Source organism: Pongo abelii, chromosome 20 (genome assembly GCF_028885655.2).
Source record: "Pongo abelii isolate AG06213 chromosome 20, NHGRI_mPonAbe1-v2.0_pri, whole genome shotgun sequence".
NCBI lineage: Eukaryota > Metazoa > Chordata > Mammalia > Primates > Hominidae > Pongo > Pongo abelii.
This window is the reverse complement of record NC_072005.2, coordinates 59,988,115-60,000,339: the sequence shown is the minus strand read 5'-3', so window position 1 is coordinate 60,000,339 and position 12,225 is coordinate 59,988,115. Positions and strand designations below refer to the sequence as shown.

At 46.5% G+C, this 12,225-nt stretch overlaps 1 protein-coding gene and 1 pseudogene across 16 annotated transcripts in view; both read right to left on the bottom strand.

Moving 5' to 3' along the window:
- The window catches only part of DPRX (divergent-paired related homeobox), a 45,895-nt gene that overhangs the window by 14,848 nt on the left and 18,822 nt on the right, over window positions 1-12,225 (bottom strand). The window lies entirely within an intron of this gene.
- On the bottom strand, window positions 6,368-7,050 carry LOC100447167 (oligosaccharyltransferase complex subunit OSTC-like; annotated as a pseudogene).

Genomic DNA, 12,225 nt, shown 5'->3' with positions numbered 1-12,225 from the left:
ATCATGCCCAGCTAATTTTGTATTTTTAGTAGAGACGGGGTTTCACCATGTTGGTTAGGCTGGTCTCAAACTCCTGACCTCAGGTAATTCACTTACTTTGGCAAGTGTAATCCCAAAGTGTTGGGATTATAGGCGTGAGCCATTGCGCCGGGCCAGGAATGGCTTTTTTTTTTTTTTTTTTTTTGAGATGGAGTTTCACTCTCGTTGCCCAGGCTGGAGTGCAATGGTGCAATCTCTGCTCACTGCAACCTCTGCCTCCCGGATTCAAGCGATTCTCCTGCCTCAGCCTCCCAAGTAGCTGGGATTATAGGCATGCGCCACCATGCCAGGCTAATTTTGTATTTTTAGTAGAAATAGGGTTTCCCCATGTTGCTCAGGCTGGTCTCAAACTCCCAACCTCAGGTGATCTGCCCTCCTTGGCCTCCCAAAGTGCTGGGATTACAGGCGTGAGCCACCATGCCCGGCCAGGAATGGCCTTTTATTTATTTATTTATTTATTATTTATTATTATTATTTTTGAGACAGAGTCTCACTCCGTCGCCCAGGCTGGAGTGCAGTGGCACAGTCTCGGTTCACTGCAACCTCCACCTCCTGGGTTCAAACGATTCTCCTGCCTCAGCCTCCTGAATAGCTGGGACTACAGGCGCCTGCCTCCAGGCCCAGCTAATTTTTTTTGTATTTTTGGTAGATACAGAGTTCCACCATGTTAGCCAGGATGGTCTCGATCTCCTGACCTCGTGATCCACCCACCTTGGCCTCCCAAAGTGCTGGGATTACAGGTGTGAGCCACTGTGCTCGGCCCAGGAATGGCTTTTTAAAGGGCTGAACTGAAGTGTCAGCCCAGTCCCATGGGGTTGGGGTGCTGTCCTCTAAGATGCAATATTTGCATATAACCAACAGTCAATATAAGGGGCTGTGACCCTAGTAGTTAGAATACACAGGTGTAGCTACCAGGGAGTGAAATAGAATTGGCATTTATCAATATCCTGTCTAGGGACCCACTTGAAGAAATTGTGCTTCTTGTCCCCAAACCTTATCTGGCGCCATGTCTTCATTTTTGAAGCGGGAACACTTTCACCAAGAAACACAGTAAGGTTTTCTGCCTGGTGACTGTGGGCTCTTCAGGCTGATTAAGCACTGGGCAGAGAAATGAGGTAGTTGGCGGGCATGCATAATCAACCATGAGCATTATGAAGAAACTGGGTTGCTGCTGCATATTGGGGCAGGAAGGTTCTTGTCTGGAACTCAGAGAATTCCCCATGCCCAGCAGGAAATTGCACAACCACAGCCCAGTAAAAGCACAGTAACTGAGATAACACCAAGGGAGGGTGGAATAAGACTCTTAATAAGACGAGGTCTCATTATGTTACCTAGGCTGATTTTACACTTCTGGGCTCAAGTGATCTTCCTGCCTCAGTCTCCCAAAATGCTGGGATTATAGGCATGAGCCACCACGCCCAGCCCCCCTCTCTCTCTCTCTGATAACTAAATATGTGACGCTGACATTTTCCAGTGGCTCATGCCCATAAACCCCTAAATTCCTTGCTTACTGCAAGACATCAAGAAAGAACAAGTATATCCTGCTGAAAGCATCTCACAGATAAGAATCTCTGGTTGTTTTCCTCTAATAAATACCATGAGATCTGATTAGCATGTTTACAAAGAAGTTTGACCAAGGCATGTCTCCTCAGACATCACCAGGTTGGGAGAAAGAATGGATTATAGACTAGCTAACCTTTTCCTTCCTAGCAACACCGGACTCAGATCTTTCAGAAACAAAGGCCTGAGTCACCCCAGCAGGCAAATGAGTTACAAAAAATGAAGTACTGGCCCACCATGAGGAAATGTAGAAGACGTGGGGGAAACAGATGAGTATCAGTAATGGTTTGGGGGCCCACATAACAATGAGGATTGTAGTTTGCTCTGGTAAACATATTGTATTGAAAATTTTAAATAGCTATAGCAGTATACAAATGCATGCCTAAGAATGTTCAGAAAATATTTTTTTCTAGGAAAGATTGCCTTTTGTTTTTTTTGGAACAGAGTCTTGCTCTGTTTCCCAGGGTGGAGTGCAGTGGCTCAATCTTGGCTTACTGCAACCTCTACCTCCAGGTTCAACCAATTCTCCTGCCTCAACCTCCCTAGCAGCTGGGATTACAGGTGCTGACCACCATGCCCAGCTAATTTTTTGTATTAGACAGCGTTTCACCATGTTGGCCAGGCTGGTCTGGAACTCCTGACCTAAAGTGATCAGCCCACCTCAGCCTCCCAAAGTGCCGGGATTATAGACGTGAGCCACCGTGCCTGGCCTGTGTTGAAAATTTTATATAGACCGTGGCTGGATCTTGCCTTAAAGACTTAATGACTAAATGAACTTACATATAGAAATGAGGCTGGGTGCAGTGGCTTATGCCTGTAATCCCAGCACTTTGGGAGGCACAGGTGGGAGGATCATTTGAGGCCAGGAGTTCAAGACCAATCTGGGCAACATAGCAAGCCCTTGCCTCTACAAAAAATAAAAAAAATTAGCCGGGCACTGTGGCACGCAACTGCAGTCCCAGCTACTCCAGAGGCTGAGGCAAAAGGATTGCTTGAACCCAGGGGGTTGGGACTTTAGTGAACCTTAATTGTGCTCCTGCAATCTAGCCTGGGTGACACAGTGAGACCTTGTATCTGAAAAATAAAAATAAAAATAAAAAATACGGAAATTAGCATTTTCAAGAAGCACAAGGATTGTTCAGTAGCAGATGTCCATATCATACTCTCTTGTACACCTCTAATTTTAACCTGAGCCTCACTGTTCAGTCTCATGAAAGCAGAGACTCACTTGATTCTACCATAGTCTCACCTCATGCACATGCCATACATCTTTTAGTATTCTGCTCTAGGTCCTTTCTGCTGTCATTTATCCCATAGAAAATAGCTTTGGCAGGCCGGGCATGGTGGCCCACGCCTGTAATCTCAGCACTTTGGGCGGCTGAGGCGAGTGGATCACCTGAGGTCAGGAATTCGAGACCAGCCTGGGCAACAAGGTGAAACCCCGTCTCTACTAAAAATACAAAATTTAGAGATCGTGCCACTGCACTTCAGCCTGGGCAACAGAGTGAGACTCAGTCTCAAAACAACAACAACAACAAATTAAAAATTGAAAATAGCTTTGGCCGGGCGGGTGGCTCACACCTGTAATCCCAGCACTTTGGGAGGCCAAGGCAGACAGATCACTTGAGGCCAGGAGTTCGAGACCAGCCTGACCAACATGGTGAAACCCCATCTCTACCAAAAAATGCAAAAAATTAGCCGGGCATAGTGACGCATGTCTGTAATCCCAGCTGCTCAGGAGGCTGAGGCAGGAGAATCTCTTGAACCCAGGAGGCAGAGGTTGCAGTGAGCCAAGATCACACCACTGCACTCCAGCCTAGGGGACAGAGCGAGACCCTGTCTAAAGAAGAAAATAGGCTGGGTACGGTGGGTCACACCTGTAATCTCAGCACTTTGGGAGGCCAAGGTGGGCGGATCACGAGGTCAGGAGATTGAGACCATCCTGGCTAACACGGTGAAACCCTGTCTCTACTAAAAATACAAAAAATTAGCCGGGCAAGATGGTGGGTGCCTGTAGTCCCAGCTACTCGAGAGGCTGAGGAAGGAGAATGGCGTGAACCCGGGAGGCGGAGCTTGCAGTGAGCCGAGATCACGCCATAGCACTCTAGCCTGGGGGACAGAGCGAGACCCTGTCTAAAGAAGAAAGTAGCTTTGAATTGCAGGAAGTCAACATGTCTCAGGGAAACCCTCACCCAATGTGGGATGAAAGTTGGCACAGAAATGTCCCAGCCTTTCATCTCTGTGACAGGGGATGAGGCAGGGGATGATAAGAGGAAGCGTAAACAGTCTTCAACAGGCTTCAAAGGAATCAAGCCCTCATTGTCCACTTCACAGACTTCAGCAACTTATCCTTTTTTTTTTTTTTGAGATAGAGTCTCACTCTGTCACCCAGGCTGGAGTGCAGTGGCGTGATCTCGGCTCACTGCAACCTCCACCTCCCAGGTTCAAGCAATTCTCCTGCCTTTGCCTCCTGAGTAGCTAGGACCACAGGCATCTGCCACCAGGCCCGGCTAATTTTTTCTTTTTCTTTTTTTTTTTTTTTTTTTTGAGATGAAGTTTCGCTCTTGTCGCCCAGGCTGGAGTGCAATGGCACGATCTCGGCTCATTGCAACCTCCGCCTCCCAGGTTCAAGTGATTCTCCTGCCTCAGCCTCCCAAGTAGCTGCGATTACAGGCATGCGCCACCACACCAGGCTAATTTTTGTATTTTTAGTAGAGACGGGGTTTCTCCATGTTGGCCAGGCTGGTCTCCAACTCCCGACCTCAGGTGATCCGCCCGTCTCGGCCTCACAAAGTGCTAGGATTACAGGCGTGAGCCACTGCACTGTCCTGTTTTCTGCATTTTTAGTAGAGACGGAGTTTCACTATGTTGGCCAGGCTGGTCTCGAACTCCTGACCTTGTGATCTGCCTGCCTCGGATTCCCAAAATGCTGGGATTACAGGCGTGAGCCACCACACCTGGCCTCAACATGTCCTTAGATAAGGTGTTGGCTCCCCATCCTTCCCTGTCTTACTCTCCCTGCTACCTCCCTCTTGGTTTAGGATCACATTCTAAATAAACCTCTGGAACTCAAGCCTTTGTATCAGTGTCTGCTTTAGAGAACCCAAATTAAGTCAGTGTCATTCCGATCAACAGAATGGAGGCAGAGATGCAATCAACGGGGACATAAAAAAGGACATGAAAGTGAAAGGTCTCCATTTCCCTAGAAAAGATGAATCGGTTGCAAGGATAAAAGACTACTGGCCTGGCGCGGTGGCTCATGCTTGTAATCCCAGCACTTTGGGAGGCCAAGGCGGGCGGATCATGAGGTCAGGAGATCGAGACCATCCTGGCTAACAAGGTGAAACACCGTCTCTACTAAAAATACAAAAAATTAGCCGGGTTTGGCGGCGTATGCCTGTAATCCCAGCTACTCGGGAGGCTGAGGCAGGAGAATTGCTTGAACCTGGGAGGTAGAGGCTGCAGTGAGCCAAGATCGTGCCACTGCACTCCAGCCTGGGTGACAGAGCAAGACTCTGTCAAAAAAAAAAAAATCTGGAGGCAATATGAATAATTTCCATTTTTCTATCTCTGAGTCTTTAGTACTATTTTTTTTTTTTTTTTTTTTTTTTTTTTTTTTTTAGAGATGGGGTCTTGCTATGTTGCTCAGACTGGTCTCCAACTCCTCGAACTCCCTGATTCAAGCGATCCACCCACCTTGGCATCCCAAAGTGCTAGGATTACAGGCATGAGCTACCATGCCCATAGTAGTGATTTTTTTTTATTCTTATTTTGTTTTTTAATTGGAAAAAGTATTTATTTCTGCTCCTTTCATACATGTTATTGTTCAGGCAACAGTCTTACATACCTATCTGAAATAATCTACCATCACAGGCTCTAGTTAAAGCCAAAGCTCCATAGGTAAAGCTGACCAGCTGTCCAGAGTTCTCGGCTCATGGAATCTTGCATCATGATTTTATGTTAATTTCTGAAAATCAGAAATGTCATCTCCAAAAAGTGTTAAGGGGGTTGTAAAAAATAATCACTATATTTGCTATTATAGTTGTAGGTATGGAGTATATTTTCTTTTCTTTCTTTTTTTTGAAACAGAGTTTCGCTCTGTCGCCCAGGCTGGAGTGCAGTGGCAGTGATCTAGGCTCACTGCAGCCTCCGCCCCCCAGGTTCACGTGATTCTCCTGCCTCAGCCTTCCAAGTAGCTGGGATTACAGGCACCCCGCCACCATGCCCGGCTAATTTTTGTATTTTTAGTAGAGACGGGGTTTCACCATGGTGGCCAGGCTGGTCTGGAACTCCTGACCTTGTGATCTGCCCGCCTTGGCCTTCCAAAGTGCTGGGACTACAGAAGTGAGCCACCGCGCCTGGCCTATATTTTCTTAAAGAAATGAAAAACTAAGAAGAAAATGCCAGTCATCATCGTTGGTATAGTAATATGGTCAGCAGGAAAAGAAAATACTGTGATAAATTTGTCTCTTTAATACCGAGAAGAAATTCTAGTCCAAGCTTCGTACACTTCCTGTTTTTTCACTAGATATTTCTTTTACTGCTGCTCTTCATTCTTTTCTACATCTCATATTAGAGGATTGGACAGCCTTTTAAACTTCATTGACAGGAGCAAATCCAGTATCCACTGATTTCTTCTTTTTTTTTTTTCTTTTTTTTTTTTTTTTTTGGTGAGACGGAGATTTACTCTTGTTGCCCAAGCTAGAGTGCAATGGCGCCATCTCAGCTCACCGCATCCTCTGCCTCCCAGGTTCAAGTGATTCTCCTGCCTCGGCCTCCCGAGTAGCTGGGATTACAGGCATGTGTCACCACGCCTGGCTAATTTTGTATTTTTAGTAGACACGGGGTTTCACCGTGTTGCCCAGGCTGATCTCGAACTCCTGACCTCAGATAATCCGCCTGCCTTGGCCTCCCAAAGTGCTGGGATTACAGGCGTGAGCCACTGCGCCCGGCCTGATTTCTTCTTAAAGGCACTCTAACCCATTAGATAGCCCGGCAGTTTCATTCTCACGAATACTCTAGCCGTGAAGAAAACTCAATAGGACACAGACAAATCCAGGGAACAGAAGAAGAAATCTATTGAGTTTTGGGATATTTGGTGCATTCAATCGGTCCAGGATTATGAAACCTAAACCTCCCATTGTAAACAGGAAGCTGGATCCAAGTCCTTCCATAATAATATTGTCCACTTACTCTGTAGGCCAAGAAAGCTACTGGCCTCTGATGCCCTTGTTCATCAGTCATAGAGCCAACACCTGGCGGTTCAACAATAACATCATAAACGATTCCTCTGGTGATGAGGAAGTAAGACACCACCACCAGAGCACACATAGTCATGGCCGATGGCATGTGCAACCAGGGTGGCTTCTTCAGCTCCAGGTTGGGACATTCAAGCACTAAGAACGGGACACAGTACAAAGTCTCCATGTTGGTGGCAGCCAGGGCCATCCTCGGCCTCTATTTTTTCTTATTTTTTGAGACAGAGTTTCGCTCTTGTTTCCCAGGCTGGAGTGCAATGGTGCCATCTTGGCTCACTGCAACCTCTGCCTACGAGGTTCAAGGGATTCTCCTGCCTCAGCCTCCTGAGTAGCCGGAATTACAGGCATGCACCACCAAACCTGGCTAATTTTGTATTTTTAGCAGAGATGGGGTTTTGCCATGTTGGTTAGGCTGGTCTTGAACTCCTGACCTCAAGTTATCCACCTGCCTCAGCCTCCCAAAGTGCTGGGATTACAGGCGTGAGCCACCATGCCAGGTCCAGGACAGTCTTCTAAATAAATGACACTGGGACAGCTGAACATCCATATGGAAAAAGGGTGTTTGACCTCCACCCCATGCTATATATACGGAAGATTAATTCTAGTGGGTTGTAGATTGAATTGCTAAAGGCAGAACAATGAAGTTTACAGAAGAGCTTCATGTCTTCATGCTAGGGAAACACCTCTTTTTTATTTTCTTTTTTATTTATTTATTTTTTTTGAGACAGAGTTTCACTCTTGTTGCCCAGGCTGGAGTGCAGTGGGGCAATCTCGGGTCACTGCAACCTCCGCCTCCTGGATTCAAGCGATTCTCCTGCCTCAGCCTCCTGAATAGCTGGGATTACAGACATGCACCACCACACCCAGCTAATTTTGTACTTTTAGTAGGGACGGGGTTTCTCCATGTTGGTCAGGCTGGTCTCGAACTCCTGACCTCAGGTGATCCACCCGCCTCAGCGTCCCAAAGTGCTGGGATTACAGGGGTGAGCCACCACACCCAGCCCCCATTTTTTAATTTTTAATTAAAAAAAAAATAGAGACAAGGGTCTCACTATGTTGCCCAAACTGGTCTTGAACTCCTAGGCTCAAGTGATCCTCCCACCTTGGCCTCCCAAAGTGCTAGGATTGCAGGTGTGAGCCACCACGCCCAGCCAGGAAACACCTCTTCAACAGAAGAAACAAATGCTAACCATAACAGGAAAAATTGAACTTTTCATTATATTAAAATTAAGAAAAATAAAAAGTAATAAAAGAGAGAGGACTGTAGTAAAAAAATAAATAAAAATAAAATTAAGGATTTACATTAATCAGAAGAAACTAGGAAAAGATTTCCCATAACATAATAGCAGGAACCTAAATCTGAATCTTCATACATTCTTTAAAATTAGACAGATCTGGGCCGGGTGCAGTGGCTCACACCTGTAATCCCAGCATTTTGGGAGGCTGAGGCGGGCGGATCACTGGAGGTCAGGAGTTTGAGACCAGCCTGGCCAACATGGCAAAACCCTGTCTCTGCTAAAAATACAAAAATTAGCCAGGCATGGTGGCACGCACCTGTAATCCCAGCTACTCAGGAGGCTGAGGCAGGAAAATCGCTTGAACCCAGGAGGTGGAGGTTACATTGAGCCAATGTAATGAAGACGAATTAAACGCCCACAACTATAGCACCACAAATGATCTTTTTAAAAGTATATATTTAACTGAGAAAAAAAAAATAGAGAGACAGGGTCTTTCCATGTTCCCCAGGCTGGTCTGAAACTCCTGGGCTCAAGAGATCCTCCTGCCTCAGCCTCCCAAAGTGTTAGGATTACAGGCGAGAGCCATCATGGCTGGCCACAAATGATCTTAACTCTACCTAATCCTAGACACAAAAATCAAATACAAGTGAACTGCAGACCTTAAATCAGAAAGTAAAACAATGTTTTTTTTAGAAGACAACACAGAAGAATGTCTTTATTACATTAAGCTAAGATTTCCTAGATAGGACCCAAAAATTTTTACAATGAAGAAAATATATAAATTAGACTATATTAAAATTAAGGACTTCTTGCTATAACAAGATGTCTTAGAAAATAAAATAAAATTAAGGACTTCTGTTTCATTACAATTTTTTTTTTCTTTTTCAAACTTTTGATAGAGATGAGGGTCTTGCTATGTTGCCCAGGTTGGTCTTGAACTCGTGGTCTCAAGCAATCCTCCCGCCTAGGCCTCTGAAAGTATTGAGATTACAGGCGTGAGCCACCGTGGTCCGCCTATTAAGGGTCTTCTTCCTCTTTCACCCAGGCTGGAGTGCAGTGGTAAGAGCATAGCTCATTGCTGCCTCAAACTCCCAGGCTCAAGGGATCCTTCCTCCTCAGCCTCCAAGTAGCTGGGACCACAGGCACGCACCATCACTCATGGACAATTTAAAGATTCTTTTAGGCCAGGTGCAGTGGCTCACGCCTGTAATCCCAGCACTTTGGGAGGCCGAGGCGGGCGGATCACGAGGTCAGGAGATCGAGATCATCCTGGCTAACATGGTGAAACCCCGTCTTTACTAAAAATACAAAAAATTAGCCAGGCGTGGTGGTGGGCACCTGTAGTCCCAGCTACTCAGGAGGCTGAGGCAGGAGGATGACATGAACCCGGGAGGCGGGGGTTGCAGTGAGCCGAGATTGCTCCACTGCACTCCAGCCTGGGTGGCAGAGCGAGACTCCATCTCAAAATAAATAAATAAATAAATAAATAAATAAATAATAAAGATTGTTTTAGGGATGGTGTCTCCCTATGTTGCTCAGACTTCTGTTGAACTCCTGGCCTCCATCCATCCTCCCTCCTCAGCCTCCAAAAGTGCTGGGATTAAAGGTGTGAGTCACTAAACCCAGCCAGGACTTCTGTTTTTATTATTTTTTATTTTTTTCTAGGACTTCTTTTTTTTGTTTTTTGTTTGTTTGTTTGTTTTTGAGATGGAATCTTGCTCTGTCACCCAGGCTGGAGTGCAGTGGCGCGATCTTGGCTCACTGCAACCTCTGCCTCCTGGGTTCAAGTGATTCTCCTGCTTCAGCGTCCTCAGTAGCCGGAATAACAGGCATGCGCTAGCACATCCAGCTAATTTTTGTATTTTTAGTAGAAACAGGGTTTCACCATGTTCGCCAGGCTGGTCTTGAATACCTGACCTTGTTATACACCTGCCTTGGCCTCCCAAAGTGCTGGGATTACAGGCGTGAGCCACCGTGCCCAGCCAACTTTTGGTTTTAAAAGTGCATTATTGAGAAATTGAAAAAAGCAATCCACAAAGTGGGAAAATATGTGCAACCAAGGAATTATATCTAAAATGTAAAGAACTTCAGCCAGGCACGGTGGCTCACGCATGCAATCCCAGCACTTTGGGAGGCCGAGACAGGCAGATCACCTGAGGTCAGGAGTTCAAGACTAGCCTGGCCAACATGGTGAAATCCTGTCTTTACTAAAAGTATAAAAATTAGCCAGCCACGGTGGTGCATGCCTGTAGTCCCAGCTACTTGGGAGGCTGAGGCAGGAGAATCGCTTGACTCCGGTGGGTAGAGATTGCAGTGAGCTGAGATGGCGCCACCGCACTCCAGACTGGGCAACAGAGCGAAACTCTGTTTTAAAAAAAAAGGCCGGGCGCAGTGACTCATGCCTGTAATCCCAGCACTTTGGGAGGCCGAGGCAGGCGGATCACGAGGTTAGAAGATCGAGACCACGGTGAAACCCTGTCTCTACTGAAAATACAAAAAAATTAGCCAGGCGTGGTGGCGGGCGCCTGTAGTCCCAGCTACTTGGGAGGCTGAAGCAGGAGACTGGTGTGAACCCAGGAGGCAGGGCTTACAGTGAGCTGAGTTCGTGCCACTGCACTCCAGCCTGGGCAACAGAGGGAGACTCTGTCTCAGGAAAAAAAAAAAAAAGAGAGAGAGAGAGAAATAACTTCTATAGAAAAGAGAAAGGAAGAAAGAGGGAAGGAAGCAAGGAAGGGAAGGAGGGAGGGAGGAATGGAGCGAGAGAAAGAAATACTAACCAATGGGCTGGGCGCGGTTGCTCATGCCTGTAATCCCAACACTTTGGGAGGTCGAGGCAGGTGGATCACCTGAGGTCAGGAGTTCGAGACCAGCCTGGCCAGCATGGTGAAACCCTGTCTCTACTAAAAATACAAAAATTAGCCAGGTGTGCTGGTGCGGACCCGTAGTCCCAGCTACTTCGGAAGCTGAGGCAGGAGCATTGCTTGAACCCAGGCAGTGGAGGTTGCAGTGAGCTGAGATCAGGCCACTGCACTCCAGCCTGGGCAACAGAGTGAGACTTTGTCTCAAAAAAAAACCAAAGGAAATACTACCCACTGGAGAAATGGGCAAAAGGCTTGGACACATACTTTACAAAGGCAAAATACCCACGTGGCCAATAAACATAGCAAAAAAAAATCCTCAATCTCCTTCGTCATTAGAGAGGTGTTACTTGAGAATTATTTAGGGGGGCTTATTAGGGACCATGCTCTGTCCCAATTCCCTACGAAACTCTTGTTATGTAGGCTTGAAATGATTCCAAACAGATTGTTTGGGGTTGTGGAGTACACTCTTCCCTTCCTTCTAGTGCATGACTTCTTATCAGATCTCACACATGAGGGCAGGCGCGGTGGCTCATGCCTGTAATCCCAGCACTTTGCGAGGCTGAGATGGGCAGATTGCTTGAGGTCAGGAGTTTGAGACTGGCCTGGCCAACATGGTAAAACCTCTGTCTCTACTAAAAATACAAAAAAAAAAATTAGTGGGGCATGATGGCACGCGCCTGTAATTCCAGATACTTGGGAGGCTGAGGCAGGATAATTGCTAGAACCTGGGAGGTGAAGGTTACAGTCGAGCTGAGATGGTGCCACTGCACTCCAGCCTGGGCGACAGAGCGAGATTCCATCTCAACAACAACAACAACAACAACAACAAAGATCTCACACGTGAGAACGTGCAGTGAACTCCCCGTTCCTCTTGGACCCCATATGTGAGCTGTTCATTTTAGTCTTTAAAATACATAGATACACAAGAGTTTGACAGGCGCTTTGAAAGCTTAGACTGTGGCAGGCTAATATCAGGGCTCAGAAACCGATAACCTGAAAACGAAGGCTTCCGAAGCAGCTTCAGAAGCGGAAGTTTCTTCTTGACCCTCCTTCTCCTGAAGGCTAGCCATAGAAACTCGAAACTGTCTTTCCCAAAGTGAACCATAGACACGAGAATCCCTTTTCCCCAAATCCTGCCATAAAACCTAAAATCTCTGACTCTAATTTTCCCTCCATCTTCCCTGTAAACACTGACCATAAAGGAATTCCTGTCCTATCTTGTTTGGTTTCAGGTCTATGACCCTCATTCCAGAAAGACGTCTGCCCTCT